This window comes from Hesperophylax consimilis, chromosome 20 (assembly GCF_061612785.1).
Source record: "Hesperophylax consimilis isolate HC1 chromosome 20, BYU_Hcon_1.0, whole genome shotgun sequence".
NCBI lineage: Eukaryota > Metazoa > Arthropoda > Insecta > Trichoptera > Limnephilidae > Hesperophylax > Hesperophylax consimilis.
In genome coordinates, this window is record NC_142855.1 from 16,067,706 (window position 1) to 16,085,345 (window position 17,640).

A 17,640-nucleotide genomic window follows, 5' to 3' on the forward strand; every position below is an offset into this window, starting at 1 on the left:
TTTTACTTAACTAACTAACCATCACGCCGTTTCTCCGCAGGGGTAGGCTGAGAGGACGGACCGCCAAACAACTCGGTGTGGCACACACTTCTTGCCTCATTCACATTCATTCATCGTCTCATACATACTCTTCTATTATTCTGACTCTTGACATGGCCCTACTCGAGAATCTGATTCACTTGATCGTGCCATGTCTTCCTCGGTCGTCCCCGACCTCTGCTACCATTCGCATTCGCATCATATATTCTCCTTACACTCCTTTCTTCGCTCATTCGCTTTACATGCCCAAACCATCTAAGCGTCCCTGGCTTAATCTTACTCATTACTAGACATCGGATTATATGCACTAACAAAGTGCCAAAATATGCATGCAAATATGCACTAAAAAAGGCCGAAATATGCACTAAAAACTCTTGATTTGCCAAAAATATGCACAATCAAAATAAAAAAAAAACAATTTATATATTTTAATTAAAGACCGTACAAAAACAGCGAAATATTCTTAAAAATATGTATAGTTTTTGTGACAATATACAACTAAGTATTTTTCCAAAATATCGAGCTCAAATTTGTGACGTTTGTCACCCAGTATTAATTTGTACGCCGAAAACGACCTCTCTACGTCAACTGACGTCATTGGACAAAATTTAAAATTTAGCGCCATTTCTGGAGATATCTGTTTAGGCAGGGTATGACGTTGATGTAGGCATTAATGTTCTTCATATCTTCAAGACTCGGGTTTTTAAGCAAAATAGAGTTTAACTTTTTGCGAATCTTTTCTGATATTGAATTAGGAAGGGCGTTGGCGAGTTCGATCATTGTTTCGAGTATTTCTATTGCTTTAATTAGAGGAAGGTTTTTTGTTTCCAATTTTTTTATGGTATCTGGTAACTGGTGGAAATGTGTTGAGATGAGGGCGATATTCTGTTTAATGGATGCGTCTTCAAATGCGTCTTGCTTGAATGAATTGCAATGGCCTCAGAACTGTCAATCGGTATAGCTTTTGTAAGGTGATTTATGCATAACAATCCGTTTCAGTCAGTCAGCCACCGCGCTCGTGCCCCTAGCGTCCGAGTCACCTAGCTCCCTATACGTAGATGATACCTCCCGCTATTAAACGAAATATGCACGATTTGGGAAAAAAGGCTGAAATATGCATGAACGTCGTAATTAGAGAGTTATATGCATTTGCATATGCAAATATGCAAATGCATATAATCCGATGTCTACTCATTACGCTTACATCAGCCTTGCACTCTTTGCGGATCTCCACATGTCACATCTAATTCGACAATTAACCGAGCTCTTGATACTCCAAATAATATTTGTCTTAACTCTAACATTGACATTTTTTCGGATTCACTGCCCAAATTCAAACGTGGCATCATGTCAATAATTTAAAGTATTCAATGCGCATACATACAGACACACACACAAACACTCACCCTTACATTACACACGTCACACACACACACACACACCAATAAACTACACAAGTCACCTGGTAATTTAGGAATAAACATACCACTTAGCAGACATTACAAGGAAACATATCATAGGTTTGTAAAAGCGCATATTATAATAACATAAATAACACGAGAGTTAGTTAGTTAGTCTGCATTACATTTTGAAAAATCTTGCGTAAAGCTCATGGAACGCCGGGGATTTCGGCTAGTATGTATACATATAAATAATGATTTTTTCTACAGATCTGGTTTTATTCCGAGACTGATTTAATTTTGCACATCCAACCTTCAAAACTACAGAAAGCTCGAGCAACATCGGGGACTTCTAATCCCTTATAAAATTGAAGAATGTTTTATAATTTTCGACAGAAGCAACATTTGTAGCTTCAAACATGACAAGAGGTTCGCAAAAGCATTTCTACGAATTCATTTCTTCAGTGGTAGCATACTAGCAAGTTATTGCTCATCCATTATTTATATTACTCAATGGGTCTTAAAAACGTTGATAAATGTAAACATGTCGTCATTTTGCAGACGAAACTGATTAACTGACAAATTAATAATTATGACATACTTCACTACAAGCTATTCAAAGACTGCTCTCATAGCCCCCCACAAATTTAAAGATTTAATTGAAGATCGAAGATATAATTTTGATTTTGATAATCTAGTCTCCATCAACGGAAGCAATCTTCCGAACAGGCCTTCCATTGATATGCTTGGTGTAACTATAAGTGACCAGCTCAGGTACGGGGGCTCCATCGAAGCCAGAGTAAAGTTGGCCTCTCAGAAGCTGGGCGTACTGTACAGGGCCCGCAGATACTTTAATAGTACACAACTGCTGACCCTGTACAAATCGCAAGTGCGCCCTACTGTCGAATTTGGCAGCCATCTCGGGCGGTCCGTTTGATAGATTCCCCAATCTTAACAAACGGACTGCAATCTTTAGAGCACAGGCGTCAGGTAGGTATGCTGTCCTTGTTCTATCGGTATTACAATGGAAGATGCTCTGAGGAACTAGCGTCATTGATCCCTTCGGCACCGGTGCGTAGTCGGGATACACGCCAAACGCGCGCCCAACATTTGTACACGGTTGACATTTGTCACATGAGAACGGGTCGCTTCTACGATTCGTTCTTAAGTTCAACAGCTCGGCTGTGGAACGAACTGCCGGCCTCTGTGTTTCCTCCCTCCTACAACATGGGACTCTTCAAGACCCATGTTCACTCCTTCCTCTCCACAAAAAGACCCTCCACACAGCATCCCCAAAGATGACATAGGCCCTGAGGGAAATTATTTTCTTCAGGGCCTCCTGTGTGGAGTTAATATTAAAAAAAAATAGTAATAATAATATTCTAACTAACTTACTAATCATCACGCCGTTTCTCCGTAGAGGTAGGCAGAGAGGACGGACTACCAAACAACTCGGTTACACCACACACTTACATACTCTTCTATTATTCTGACTCTTGACATGGCCCGACTCGAGTATCTGATTCAGTTGATCGTGCCATGTCTTCTGCTACCATTTTCCTTTCTTCGCTCATTCGCTCTACATGCCCAAATCATCTAAGCGTCCCTTTCTTAATCTTACATCAGCCTTGCAACATTCTTCACACGATCATACGTGGTTTTATCACACATACAAATCAGGGATCTCATTTCTATAGCATTTCGTTTTATATAATCTTTTTCATTTCATATTCCTTTCAAATTTAATGTACTTACTCCTTACTATGCTGTCTCAGTAAAGGCAAAGTCACAAGGAGGAAATCCATAATTGGTTTTATTTTAAACTGTCGATTTCCCGATAATTAATAATAAATAAACATGTGACTTTTGACGTAAATGACGCTATAAAAATTATCGAAACATAGTTATTATAACCTCCTTTGAACAGTGTAAAATGAAAATAACCATTGTGAATATTAGATTCACCTGATTATTGTTCTCTTCGTGTAAATATAATCCCCGTTACAGTAAAGGTCCGAGTACACGTCACTTGAAAAAGTGACGTGCGGAAAGTATATGATAACATGTAACATACACAATAATATTAGTAATTGGATAGTTTGTACGATTTTGTGAGCTGTACAATTTTAATTATTATTTTTTTGGTAAACTAAAGTAGTTTAAGACAAGATTTTTTATGCATAGCACAAAGGGTAACAATATTATTTTTATAAGCAATAATTATTAGCTTGAAACACTCATCCACATTGAAAAATCTCCTGATAAAAGATACATGATGCCAACGGGACTTGAACCCGTGTCCTTTCGATTTCCGGTCGACAGCTCTGACCACTGAGCTATGGCGGCTTATCTCTTATCCGCGAAATAATTCAATATATACTAGTGTTTCATTCTACAATTACCTACTGCTTGTTACATTTTTTCACCTGAAAACAACCATCTTTATTTTATATGAGAAAGGCATTGTAAGTGCTAACTCTCTCACTAGATGGCGTCGAGACAAAATTGTCTACATTTTTGGTGAAGATACTAGAACTTGTCAAATATTAATGATTATTTTTTTGGTAAACTAATGTTTAAGACAAGATTTTTTATGCAATACAATTTTATCCAGGCTCAGATTGATCTAAAGTCAAAATATAAAAAAATAAATAAAAAATTGTTACAATGTTTTATTTTACTACACGGAGAAAAATAAGTGTTACATCTCTGCTTTACTTGCAGATTTAGTGTTGGGAACTCTTTAATAAAGTAAAAGGTTCTTTTACTATAATTGCGTTTATTTACGTTACAATAAATAAGTCTGGATTTAGCTACACTGTTCATTATCCGAGGGTTAGTAATTCTCTGTTTCTAGAAGCTTGTTGTCTGTCAATAATATCCCACAGGCAATTGCTACACTCTAGCGACATCTGTCGGACTCTGGAGTAAGCTTTATGACTGGTGCCATCTATCGCTTGAAAATCCAACTTATTACCAAACATCACAATAAGTAATGCTGTTTAATTGAAAATCTCTTCACATTATTATTCATCGTGTAAAAAACTGGACTGCAAGCTGCTTCCTGATAAAGTGTTGATAAATTCGTAATAATATCGGAACACGTGTTCATCTACCTGCGTTGGTATTAATAATATATCAAGACGAAATTCAAAATGGATTTTTATGAACACGTGTTTGGATATCGCGACAAAACATTGGTATTTTACTTAAAAATCAGGATAGCTATCGATTCATTCGTTGGTGGCCTACAATCCCGTTTTTAACTGGAATACAAATAATTTAAATAAATTTTTAATAAATTAGTAATTTTTTCTCCGTGTACAGTACATCTATTTTTCTTAGTTGCTGTTTTTGAAAATCTTTGACTATTTATATTTGTTTTACTGAGGATAAATCCTTCCTCCCCAGGGACTGGAGTCAACCGCACTAACAACTTAACCAAATTCCGTTTGGGCAGGCTATTTACATCTGATTTCGGAAAACTCTGCGCAAAGCCGTAGCAACGCCGGGGACAATCGACAAAAAAATGGCGCTGACTGAGAAGAGGTAACCGTTGAATTTTTGTTAAACACCTTAAAGTTGGAGTTTCAAATGCCTTGTTTTTTTCTCGTTTTTAAGACAAGAATCTGGTCTTAGTAATTTTATTTTAATTCCGTACCGTGTACGCCCACCTTAAGTTAAGAGTCATAAAAAATGTATTGAATTACATTATTCCATAAAACGTAGATTTTTTTATGATCTATTGTTAATGTTACGCTACAGTGCGCTCGGATATTCATGCATAAAACATGTGAATCGTGGATACAGAATAACAGTCTGTGTTGTTTGTAATGGTAACACCAGATTACGATGCGATTCCAGCTAGGTAGGTAGCCCTGGCGAAATATAAACATTCAGAATTGAAATCGAATGGTTTTTAACTGTGTTTAGTGAATTCCTTCTCTTCCCCATTCCATTCAAATTACAACACACTCAATTACAACATACTCAATGTATTATGTAATACCATTTTACAAATGTACTTAAAAACTAATTTAAATGTAATTTTGTAATGTTTTTAAGGGAATAAACAAATTGAAAACCAATTAAAACTAGCCCAATTCCAACATACCTAATTACAACACATCTAATTCCAACAAAACCAATTACAACTTAACCAATTACAACATATCCAATTACAACATATCTAATAACAACACATCCAATTCCAACAAAACCAATTACAACACATCCAATACCAACAAAACCAATTACAACTTACCTAATTACAACATTTGAAATTATAACACACCCAATACATTTAAACATACCAAATTACAACATAACCTATTTACACAAAACCAATTACAACATACCTAATTACAATATATCCAATTCCAACAAAACCAATTAAAACTAACCCAAATCCAACAAAACCAATTACAACATATCCAATTACAATATACCTAGTTAAAACATATCCAATTCCAACATTCCAAATTATAACACACCCAATACATTTAAACACACCAAATTACAAAATAACCAATTTACACAAAACCAATTACAACATACCTAATTACAACACATCCAATTCCAACAAAACCAATTAAAACTAACCCAAATCCAACAACAACAACATATCCAATTACAACATACCTAATTTAAACATATCCAATTCCAACAAAATCAATTACAACTTATTCAATTACAACATTCCAAATTATTACACACCCAATACATTTAAACATACCAAATTACAACATAACCAATTTACACAAAACCAATTACAACACACCTAATTACAATACATCCAATTCCAACAAAACCAATTACAACATACTCCCATATTCGATTTGAAAAGCGGGTATGTGTACACTCCGTCTAAAACTCGTATTTACATATCTCCCTTTCAAACCATATTCTTATTCTTTTTGAACGCTTACTACGAAACCTTGGGGATGACAGATTACGCTATAAGTTCAAAGCGTTTTATATAACTCCATATTGCTCGCCATACAATCCCATACAGACCTGTCACACCTAAAAGATGATGTGATTATGATCTGCTAGCCAGGCTATATTTGAAAATTATCCTACCCCCTCTCCTCACGTAGGTAGGGGTCAGAACAATTTACGGAGCGCCGTAATTACGCGGCTGTCTTCTGTCAAAGTGACAGATCCCATACAAAGAAATGATATTCCGCGGCAGTTCCCCAATTGATCTGACCCTTAATGTAGTGTGTCACCTCAACATATAATACGTATATATAGCTCAATGTGTCTTAAATCGTATAATAGTTTGAAGTAAATTTGGCCTCTGTACGGAGGGCCGTTGAGTACATAACATGATGAATTAATAGTAAATTTACTTTTGGGTTTATTTGTACAGATGATACTGTTTTATTTTCGTGAAATTCTTTACCTAGAGATAACAAAACTGAAGTATTTCTGTAGAGATACAAAGTGTAACACATTCTAAACACAGGAATGCCATTTACAAGGCAATAGTTTCTATACGATTCAAACAATGCAGCTTTGCTAAAATAATATTATTTGGATGATTTATATAGTGCCGTTTTTACGAACAATCACATAAAGGTGCTCTACAATATATATGCTTTATCTTTTTACTAAATATAGAATAGACAAACTATTATCAACTTATGGCATGATAGATTGCATCTACTGGTTCGTCGATCACTAATACAAAACTATATGTACAATGCATTTGACCAATGAGCGTAATGCTGCTTTAGAATGTACACTATAGGATGTGAACATGATTTTAATTGATTAAAATACAGGGCTAAAATTGATTTAAATACTGACTAAAAATCAATTAAAATACAAACTGAAAATAGAATAAAATAAAAACCAATAATTACTAAAAATACTGACCTAAAATTAATTATAATACTGACTAAAAATCGAATAAAATACAAACTGACTATAGAATAGAATAAAAACCTAAAATGATTGTAAATACTGACCTAAAATTGATTAAAATACTGAATAAAAATCAAATAAAATACAAACTGAATATAGAATAAAAGCCTAAAATGATTGAAAATACTGACCTTTAATTTATTAAAATACTGAATAAAAATCAAATATAGTACAAACTGAATATAGAATGGAATAAAAACCTAAAATGATTGAAAATACTGACCTAAAATTGATTAAAATAGTGACTAAAAATCAAATAAAATACAAACTGAATATAGAATAGAATAAAAACCTAAAATGATTGAAATTACTGACCTAAAGTTGATTAAAATACTGAATAAAAATCAAATAAAATACAAACTGAATATAGAATAGAATAAAAACCTAACATGATTGAAAATACTGACCTAAAATTGATTAAAATACTGAATAATAATCAAATAAAATACAAACTGAATATAGAATAGAATAAAAACCTAACATGATTGAAAATACTGACCTAAAATTGATTAAATTACTGAATAATAATCAAATAAAATACAAACTGAATATAGAATAGAATAAAAACCTAACATGATTGAAAATACTGACCTAAAATTGATTAAAATACTGAATAATAATCAAATAAAATACAAACTGAATATAGAATAGAATAAAAACCTAACATGATTGAAAATACTGACCTAAAGTTGATTAAAATACTGAATAATAATCAAATAAAATACAAACTGAATATAGAATAAAATAAAAACCTAAAATGATTGAAAATACTGACCTAAAATTGATTAAAATACTGAATAAAAATCAAATAAAATACAAACTGAATATAGAATAGAATAAAAACCTAACATGATTGAAAATACTGACCTAAAATTGATTAAAATACTGAATAATAATCAAATAAAATACAAACTGAATATAGAATAGAATAAAAACCTAACATGATTGAAAATACTGACCTAAAATTGATTAAATTACTGAATAATAATCAAATAAAATACAAACTGAATATAGAATAGAATAAAAACCTAACATGATTGAAAATACTGACCTAAAATTGATTAAAATACTGAATAATAATCAAATAAAATACAAACTGAATATAGAATAGAATAAAAACCTAACATGATTGAAAATACTGACCTAAAATTGATTAAATTACTGAATAATAATCAAATAAAATACAAACTGAATATAGAATAGAATAAAAACCTAACATGATTGAAAATACTGACCTAAAATTGATTAAAATACTGAATAATAATCAAATAAAATACAAACTGAATATAGAATAGAATAAAAACCTAACATGATTGAAAATACTGACCTAAAGTTGATTAAAATACTGAATAATAATCAAATAAAATACAAACTGAATATAGAATAAAATAAAAACCTAAAATGATTGAAAATACTGACCTAAAATTGATTAAAATACTGAATAAAAATCAAATAAAATACAAACTGAATATAGAATAGAATAAAAACCTAACATGATTGAAAATACTGACCTAAAATTGATTAAAATACTGAATAATAATCAAATAAAATACAAACTGAATATAGAATAGAATAAAAACCTAACATGATTGAAAATACTGACCTAAAATTGATTAAATTACTGAATAATAATCAAATAAAATACAAACTGAATATAGAATAGAATAAAAACCTAACATGATTGAAAATACTGACCTAAAATTGATTAAATTACTGAATAATAATCAAATAAAATACAAACTGAATATAGAATAGAATAAAAACCTAACATGATTGAAAATATTGACCTAAAATTGATTAAAATACTGAATAATAATCAAATAAAATACAAACTGAATATAGAATAGAATAAAAACCTAACATGATTGAAAATACTGACCTAAAGTTGATTAAAATACTGAATAATAATCAAATAAAATACAAACTGAATATAGAATAGAATAAAAACCTAAAATGATTGAAAATACTGACCTAAAGTTGATTAAAATACTGAATAAAAATCAAATAAAATACAAACTGAATATAGAATAGAATAAAAACCTAAAATGATTGAAAATACTGACCTAAAGTTGATTAAAATACTGAATAATAATCAAATAAAATACAAACTGAATATAGAATAAAATAAAAACCTAAAATGATTGAAAATACTGACCTAAAGTTGATTAAAATACTGAATAAAAATCAAATAAAATACAAACTGAATATAGAATAGAATAAAAACCTAAAATGATTAAAAATACTGACCTAAAATTGATTAAAATAGTCACCAAAAATTGAATAAAAGATTTAGGACGGGTTGTTTCGGAGAATTTGAACAATTCATCAAATTTCAACGTTCAGTTTCAAGTTCTGTGAAAGTTTTTTTGAAGTTCTGTTTTTATTTCAGTTCTGTCAAGCAACCAACCTATAATGATATAATAACAGAACTTGAATAGGACTTTCACAGAACCTGAAAATGAGCGTTGAAATTTGATGAATTGTTCAAATTCTTCGAAACAACCCGCCCTTAAAATTGATTAAAATACTACCAAAACAACTAAACATGATATTCAAATACTGACCCGAAGAAAAGAGACCATATTTTTTTGCTGTGGGTCTTCGCAAGAAACGACACTGGTCTGGTTAATATGTATGTCAATAGTATGGAAGCTACACACAAATGATAGCATTTTGTTCTACTAGCTGCATTTCTTACTGATCACATGGCTTTTTATTGGTTCAACTTTCTACAAATAAGGTATTCTAGATTCGTAGCGTTCTGCTGCCAATTTGCCAATTGAAAGAGATATATAATATGTGTATACTCTCAGTATCACCGTGTTCAGCGACCTGCGTTCAGAATCAAAACTATAATATTTTATTAAGGCGAAGCGTAATGCTAAATCACTATTTTGATTAATCTTTATAATGAATTGGTGCACATTATTAATACCAAAAAATATGCTTTGGATAAATTGAAGGTTATACTAACGCTTCGCTTGAGTAGAATATAAATAAAAAAATAAATTACTCGATAAAAAATATAAATATAAACTTATAAAAAAAACATTTTTTCAATAGAAATGTATGAACGCGTTAAGGAAACAATTAAAAAAAAAACAGTGTTATAGCTAAGATTATCTGTGACAGTTTCACTTGATTGACTTTTTTGCTTTCTTATAAAATTATTAGCAAAATAAATAAAAACCAGTTTTTTGCTTGAAATCGAACTTTTCTAGACTCCGTTTGTCAAGCGATTTTAATGCCTATTACCTACAATATAAGGTATACCAAGAATATACACATTTTTGGCTTGTAACTTCCTCTTAATATGTGCTATTTCAGAAATTATTAATTTAAAATACATATTTATGTAGAATATTTGCAGCGTGTTCCAGAGTTTTACATACTTTCAGCCACAATTCAAAATGGAAACGTCGCTTGAAATTGATTTAGACATGTTTGGTGACCAAATTTGAAAAGCCAGGTAATTCCACACCTACATTTTCGACATCTGCAGCTCTTTCCGATGTCTAAAAACAATCTTTAAACGTGATGTAGGCAAGCAATGTATATGTGTACAACAGCAAGAGTTACAACATTTTACCTTTGAATTATATTTTAGCAGGGCGATACTGAGAGTACCTACCAATCTTGTGGTGATATCATAGCAAGCTGCAAATTGAGCAATCTCTTATCGCTGGCAAAACGAGATTACAAGTAGGTATAATACTCGCTCAGTGCCTTATCTAAGGACGAATCAAATAAATGGACGACATGATTTATATGAGAATACAATGCAGAGAAATGAAAATAAACTAACCTAACATTACATGACGTGACGTGACACGATACAACATAACCTAACCCTACAAGACATTACGTGACGTGACATGACATAATATTAATGATTGTATACCTTATATTGTAGGTAATAGGCATTAAAATCTCTTGACAAACGGAGTCTAGAAACGCTCGATTTCAAGCACAAAACTGGTTTTTACTTATTTTGTAAATAATTTTATAAGAAAGCAAAAAAGTTAATCAAGTGAAACTGTCACAGATAATCTTAGCTATAAAACTGTATTTTTTTTAAATTGTTTCCTTTATGCGTTCATACATTTCTAAAGAAAACATTTTTTTTTAGTAGTTTACATTTATATTTTTTATTGAGTAATTTATATATTTATTTGTATTCTACTCAAGCGAAACGATAGGAAAACCTTCAATTTATCTAAAGCATATTTTTTGGTATTCATAATGTACACCAATTCGTTATAAAGATTAATCAAAATAGTGATTTAGCATTAAGCTTCGCCTTAACAACTTAATTTATGCATTTGATTTATTCCTATCACTTAGACTTTGGCATATAGCTAAGTTTCATAGCTAGTGACTTATAACTAAGATTAATGTCGAGTAATTTACAACAGCTAACTAATGACTTAAAACTATACATACTTAATATGACAAAATACGGCTTAAACTAGAGATTTACGACTAACATACATGACATGACATGACATAAGCCAAGGGGCCAGGGACTTCACAAAACTGAAATAATAACAGAACTTTAATAGAACCTTCGCAAAACTTTAGAAAATCAACTTTGAATCTTGATTAATTGTTCAATTTCTTTGAAACAACCCGTCCTTAAAATTAAATAACAACATGGTCCAAGGAAGCGATAATGTATAGCTAACAGTCCGTAATGAAGTGTTGATACCAACCCTAATGTATGGCAGTGAGGCATCCAACTGACCGTGTTAAAAACGTAAGCGTGTTGGACAATATTCAGAAAGGGACGCTTAGACGATTTGCATGTAGAGCGCATGAACGAAGAAAGAAGTATAGGGAGAGTATTGTAAGTTAGTGCTAGAAGAAGTCGGCCACACCCGAGGAATATAATAATAATATTTGGATGATTTGTAAAGCGCCGTTTTTGTTAAAAATCACCTCAAGGGCGCTGTACAAATATGTAATATATTTCTACTATTATCTATCTTATTACCAACTATAGATAATTAATAACTTTTTTAACAGGATGACTAATAATTTGAAAAGATTTTACAAGGCACGATCAAGTTAATCAAATGTCTGTTGACTTCAAGAGTCAGAATTATAAGTATGTATGAAATGGAATGAAACCACAAGGAGAAAACTTACCGATATAAAATAGTGTTAATTTATTAAGAATCTCTCGGTTAAAAACGGGATTGCAGGCCTTCAACGAATGAATTGATAGGTTTCAGTAAAACACGTTTTTGCGATGTCAAAAATGAATGCATATTATCATAACAAACGCAAAAATATTAGGAAACAGCCTGTAATCGGGGTTTTGGCAGGATTTTAATAAATCAGCAATATTCACATTACTACGTGTGAAAGCATAACATGTGAATGCATTAGGGTATAAATTATTGCCGGGGCTGTTGAGACCCTCTCAGGTTAAAGTGGGGTAAGGCAAAGATTGTGCTGTTATTGGGAAAAGGTTCTATGTTTTTGTTGATGCAACTATTAATCTTCCATTAACATTGTCCTTGCAATTTTTCCCATCCTATTTTACCTAAAAGTACCTGCCATTATCTGACTATACCCACGTGTGTGTTTGACATTTAACAATAATAAAAGCGTCTGTCAAACCAGTTTATTAATGGAGCCTGTTTGTTACACAAATATTTGTGTTCAGTGCTTATTATTGATATCAACTCAGGGTAGAAAGGCTGTGCAGTGAATATATTCGTTTCCCTCAGTGTCTTTCGTATCCAACCTGGATGTTATGGAAGCTTGTGCATGAAATAAATCATATCTCCTGTAAGTGAAACCAACGAAATAAAAGTGGTGTGGCGATATATCTTCCCTGCCTACCCCTGCGGAGAAACTAGTTTATAATGAACGCCAGAGACATCCACGATACTCTGAATTCCTTTGTATTCCTTATCAGTCGTTGAAATAACCACCTGGAAAATTACAAAGTGTTTTTTGCAAAAATCGTTCGCAAGTTTACATTATACCTACGACTCCTAGGGCCCAGACAGGTCGATGGAATTGACAAACATCTGTTCAAGAATGAATTTAAATATTTGATAACTAACTGTTGTATTGGTACCTTTGTATAATTTTATATCTTTCTTCATTAGAAGATCTTCCACGCACACGGAGAAAAACGATCATGTTCCTAGTAAAATATTAGTCATTCAGAATATATCGAGGACACGTGTTCTTTTCCGAATAGATATCAAGACGGGATGCTTCAATATAAGTAATATATGTTTTATATGTATATATTATATATATCGTCTTGTCTATCTATATTTATAAAAACCATCGTTTCGTCTATCCATATATATTTTAAAAAAACATTCTCGTCTATCTATATACATAACAAACCATCGTCTCGTCTATCCATGTATATTTAAAAAAACATTGTCTCGTATATCTATATACATAACAAAGCATCGTCTCGTCTATCTATATATATTTAAAATAAAAAACATCGTCTCATCTATATATATACACATAAAAACAATCGTCTCGTCTATCTATATATATTTAAAAAAAAGCATCGTCTCGTCTATCTATATACATAACAAACCATCGTCTCGTTTATCTATATATATATATTTTTTTTTAAATCGTTTCGTCTATACATATATATATATATATATTTAAAAAAAAACATCGTTTCGTCTATATATATTTTTTTTAAAAAAACATCGTCTCGTCTATCTATATACATAACAAACCATCGTCTCGTTTATCTATATATATTTTTAAAAAAAATCGTTTCGTCTATATATATATATATTTTAAAAAAAACATCGTTTCGTCTATATATATATTTTTTAAAAAAACATCGTCTCGTCTATCTATTTACATAAAAACCATCGTCTCGTCTATCTATATATATTTTAAAAAAAACATCGTCTCGTCTGAGTATATACATAAAAACCATCGTCTCGTCTATCTATATATATTTAAAAAAACATCGTCTCGTCTATCTATATATATATTTAAAAAAACATCGTCTCGTCTATCTATATGTATATATATTTAAAAAAACATCGTCTAATCTATCTATTTATATAAAAATTCAGCATGCGAATGTTTGTGCTCGCAAAACTAGAAAACTTGTCGACTGATTTTTTATGACAATTTCAAAGTTTGTTCTTATTAATGCCTGGAGTGTTTAGACCGTAGTTTGCATGGTGGAAAAAATCGGGGACGCCCGAGGAATACGTAAAGCATATCTCCGCACTGGAACGAGATACGAAGTCCAATAAAATAGGACGTAATGTAGTTTTTTAACAGTAACATCGTCAGCTAATGAATAAGGCATAAATAAATTATGGCTAGTAAACATTATGTGATAATGTATAAATAAATGAATCGTAAATATTTCATATAATTTATATGCGTAGTTGACAGTGTAGAGCAGTTAAAATACTTGACTACGAATTCGGAAGTCGCGGGTTCAATTCCCGGCGTGCGCAAAATATACATTTGTAATTAATATATGTTATTATTTTTTGTGGGTTATAGTTGTTTTTTGCTTTTGATTTAGCGCTGAAGGTAGTGGAGAAGTACCTGGCTATTCAGATTTGGTCATCAAACACGGTTAATGTAATTTAAATCGTGCCACAAAAAATCAATTGTGATTTAAACAGGGCGTTACTAAGAGTATCGTCAATTCGTTCAGTCATTTTTTTAATCTCACTCATTACGCTTACACTAATCTTACATTCTTTCAGAATCTTCACATTTCTATCAAAACACACGTTTCTACCACAGATACGCCTCGGAGATCACGTTTCTACAGCATTCCAGCCTTCCTCTGCCAATTCCGTGCCTCACTGCCAAACGTCAGGGTTGGTATCAGCACTCCATGGTGAACTGCTCTTTGATACATATAAAACTGGTTCCATGCTAACTCAACACAGTGACAATTCAACACACATTTAAAAAGTGATATAAAAACGATGAAAAAAAATACAATTTTAACCTAACCTAACCTAATCTACTTAACTCAGTTAATAAAGTTTTTGTTTCATCACTTTCCATGACTTTATATACCTTTTTAAAGATGTGATGAATTATCTATGTACATAAAAAAAGTCTTCCCGGATCAAGAAAATTATATTAAATAGTGGATTATTTATACAAATCTTGTCTGCAATTTATACAACGAAATTTTTTATATAAATAGACAGAAAATAGGGACAACACACTTTTATATATTTATATATAAATATACTTTTCTTTACGTAAACCATTTATTGGATAACCAACACATCCGCCACAAGTTACCCCAAGCGGTTCGTATGGTATATAGTATGTATGAAACGAAATATGAATGTGAATGAGGCAAGGAGTGTGGTGTGACTGAGTGGTTTAGCGGTCCTCACTGCCTACCCTTGCGGACAGACATCGAATCATCTCCATGTATAAATATATGAATAATAAGTTATTACCTAGCTTTGTACACCTATTTAAATTGCTGACAATTTCCTTTCAAATTTAGCTGTAAAGCACTCCATTACGATTTTTGTTTCCCGACCTGTTGCAAAAAAAGCAACAGGTTTCAATTTAAATAAAAACTGTGCATTGAAATCACAACATTAAAATTTGGCATAACCCTGTTATGAAACATCGTAAAAATGCCGATATTATAACGAATGAAGCTAAGAATGGGAACTATAGAATAGAAAGGTTGATAAATGTTTAAAACATTTCAAGGCGGGAGTTAATTTTGAAATTTCAACATCAAACAACAATATCTGGCAAAGGAGAATGTACCTATTAGCAGATGGGAGGGGCGAAGTAATATACACTCTATACTCTACAGACAGTTAGTTGAACTTTAAATGGTGCTAACGACCACATCTATGTTCCAATTTAGTGATTTAAAACACAGAAATCACTATAGAAGTGTACGCTGCAATATGTTTAAAAAAAAATTGACAATTCTTCCACAATTTGGCGGTAATACGGCAAAACATGCACGCACGCCGTGGTAAAAGTCAGCCGCCAAACCGTATGTTCGTTATGTTTGCCGGAATGTCGTCATACGGCTTGCTGTACGCTTTAAAATTGTTTAAACAACGATAAAACAATATGTAATTTACCTACCTATAACGGCGTTTTGTGTCTCCCGTGCTTGCTCCTTCTTGTAATCCCAATTAGATGTTATTTTCTCTTCAATCACTCAACAACACACCGGTCAAATAATAGCAAAACGTTGACACAACAATAATATCAAGTTGTTTTACTAGCGGCGGCTCACAAACACTGATAACATTATATTATATCTTCAGTTCGCCATGGATTTCAACTTATTTACGTTAATTTAAACAACAAACGAAAGTTTAACGTTTAAAAATGTGTTATGTTTGGCTTCGCACACCGCGCGACCGTCCCGCATAGAGAAATCTCGCATTAACTTGCTTGAAGATTGTTTTTTCAACAAGTACCTACTAATTAGGTGAAATAGCGGCCGACAGATGGCAGTGGCGGCAGTACTCAACAAATCGGCGCCAACTTTCAAAGTTTTGTAATGAAAAGCAGGAATATCTATTATAGGTGCAATATGCTAGATCTGAATAGCCAGATACTTCCCCACCTTCCTCTATCCCATCTCTCTCTACTACCTCCAGACTTACAACATTCCTCAACAGATGGCAGCGCGCTCTCATTTGGCGCCAAAATTCAAACTTGTGAATCGATTTGCGCAGAAATGAGAAATAATAATAACATTTGGATGATTTGTATAGCGCCGTTTTTGTGAAAAATCACCTCAAGGGCGCTATATTATAAATAACTACCTGTAGTCTCCGGTGTTGCCCGACATTTTCATAATGTGCTTTTTGAAATCAGATGCAGGCAGTTAATAATAATAATAATTGGATGACTTGTATAGCGCCGTTTTTGTGTAAAATTACCTGAAGGGCGCTGTACAAATTTATAATACATTTCTACAGTGATCTATGTTATTACTAACTATTTATGCAGATAATATACAGTACCATACTTACCTGGTAGGTCACTTGAGATTAACACTATTAACTAATTGTTTATTAGCGAAATTTAGATACAGAATTTAGGACATAATTGGATATAACTGGACTTTCTCTCAGGAATGGTATATTTAATTTAAGGGTATGACAGCTTAAAAAGGTAAGTTTTTAGTTTAGACCTGAATTCTGTTGGACTTGTTATGGATCTTAGTTCCGGAGGGAGTTTATTCCAAGCCTTCGGCCCAGATACTCCGAAAGCGCGATCACCAAACTTA

At 32.1% G+C, this 17,640-nt stretch overlaps 1 protein-coding gene across 1 annotated transcript in view; it reads right to left on the reverse strand.

The window, feature by feature from the left end:
• Positions 1-16,776, reverse strand: part of kst (spectrin beta chain, non-erythrocytic 5 kst) — a 179,625-nt gene extending 162,849 nt beyond the window's left edge. The window contains exon 1 of the mRNA XM_089643731.1: positions 16,482-16,776. The gene's annotated coding sequence lies outside the window, so the exon portion shown is untranslated. The remainder of the gene's footprint in view (positions 1-16,481) is intronic.
• Between the last annotated feature and the right edge of the window lie 864 nt (positions 16,777-17,640).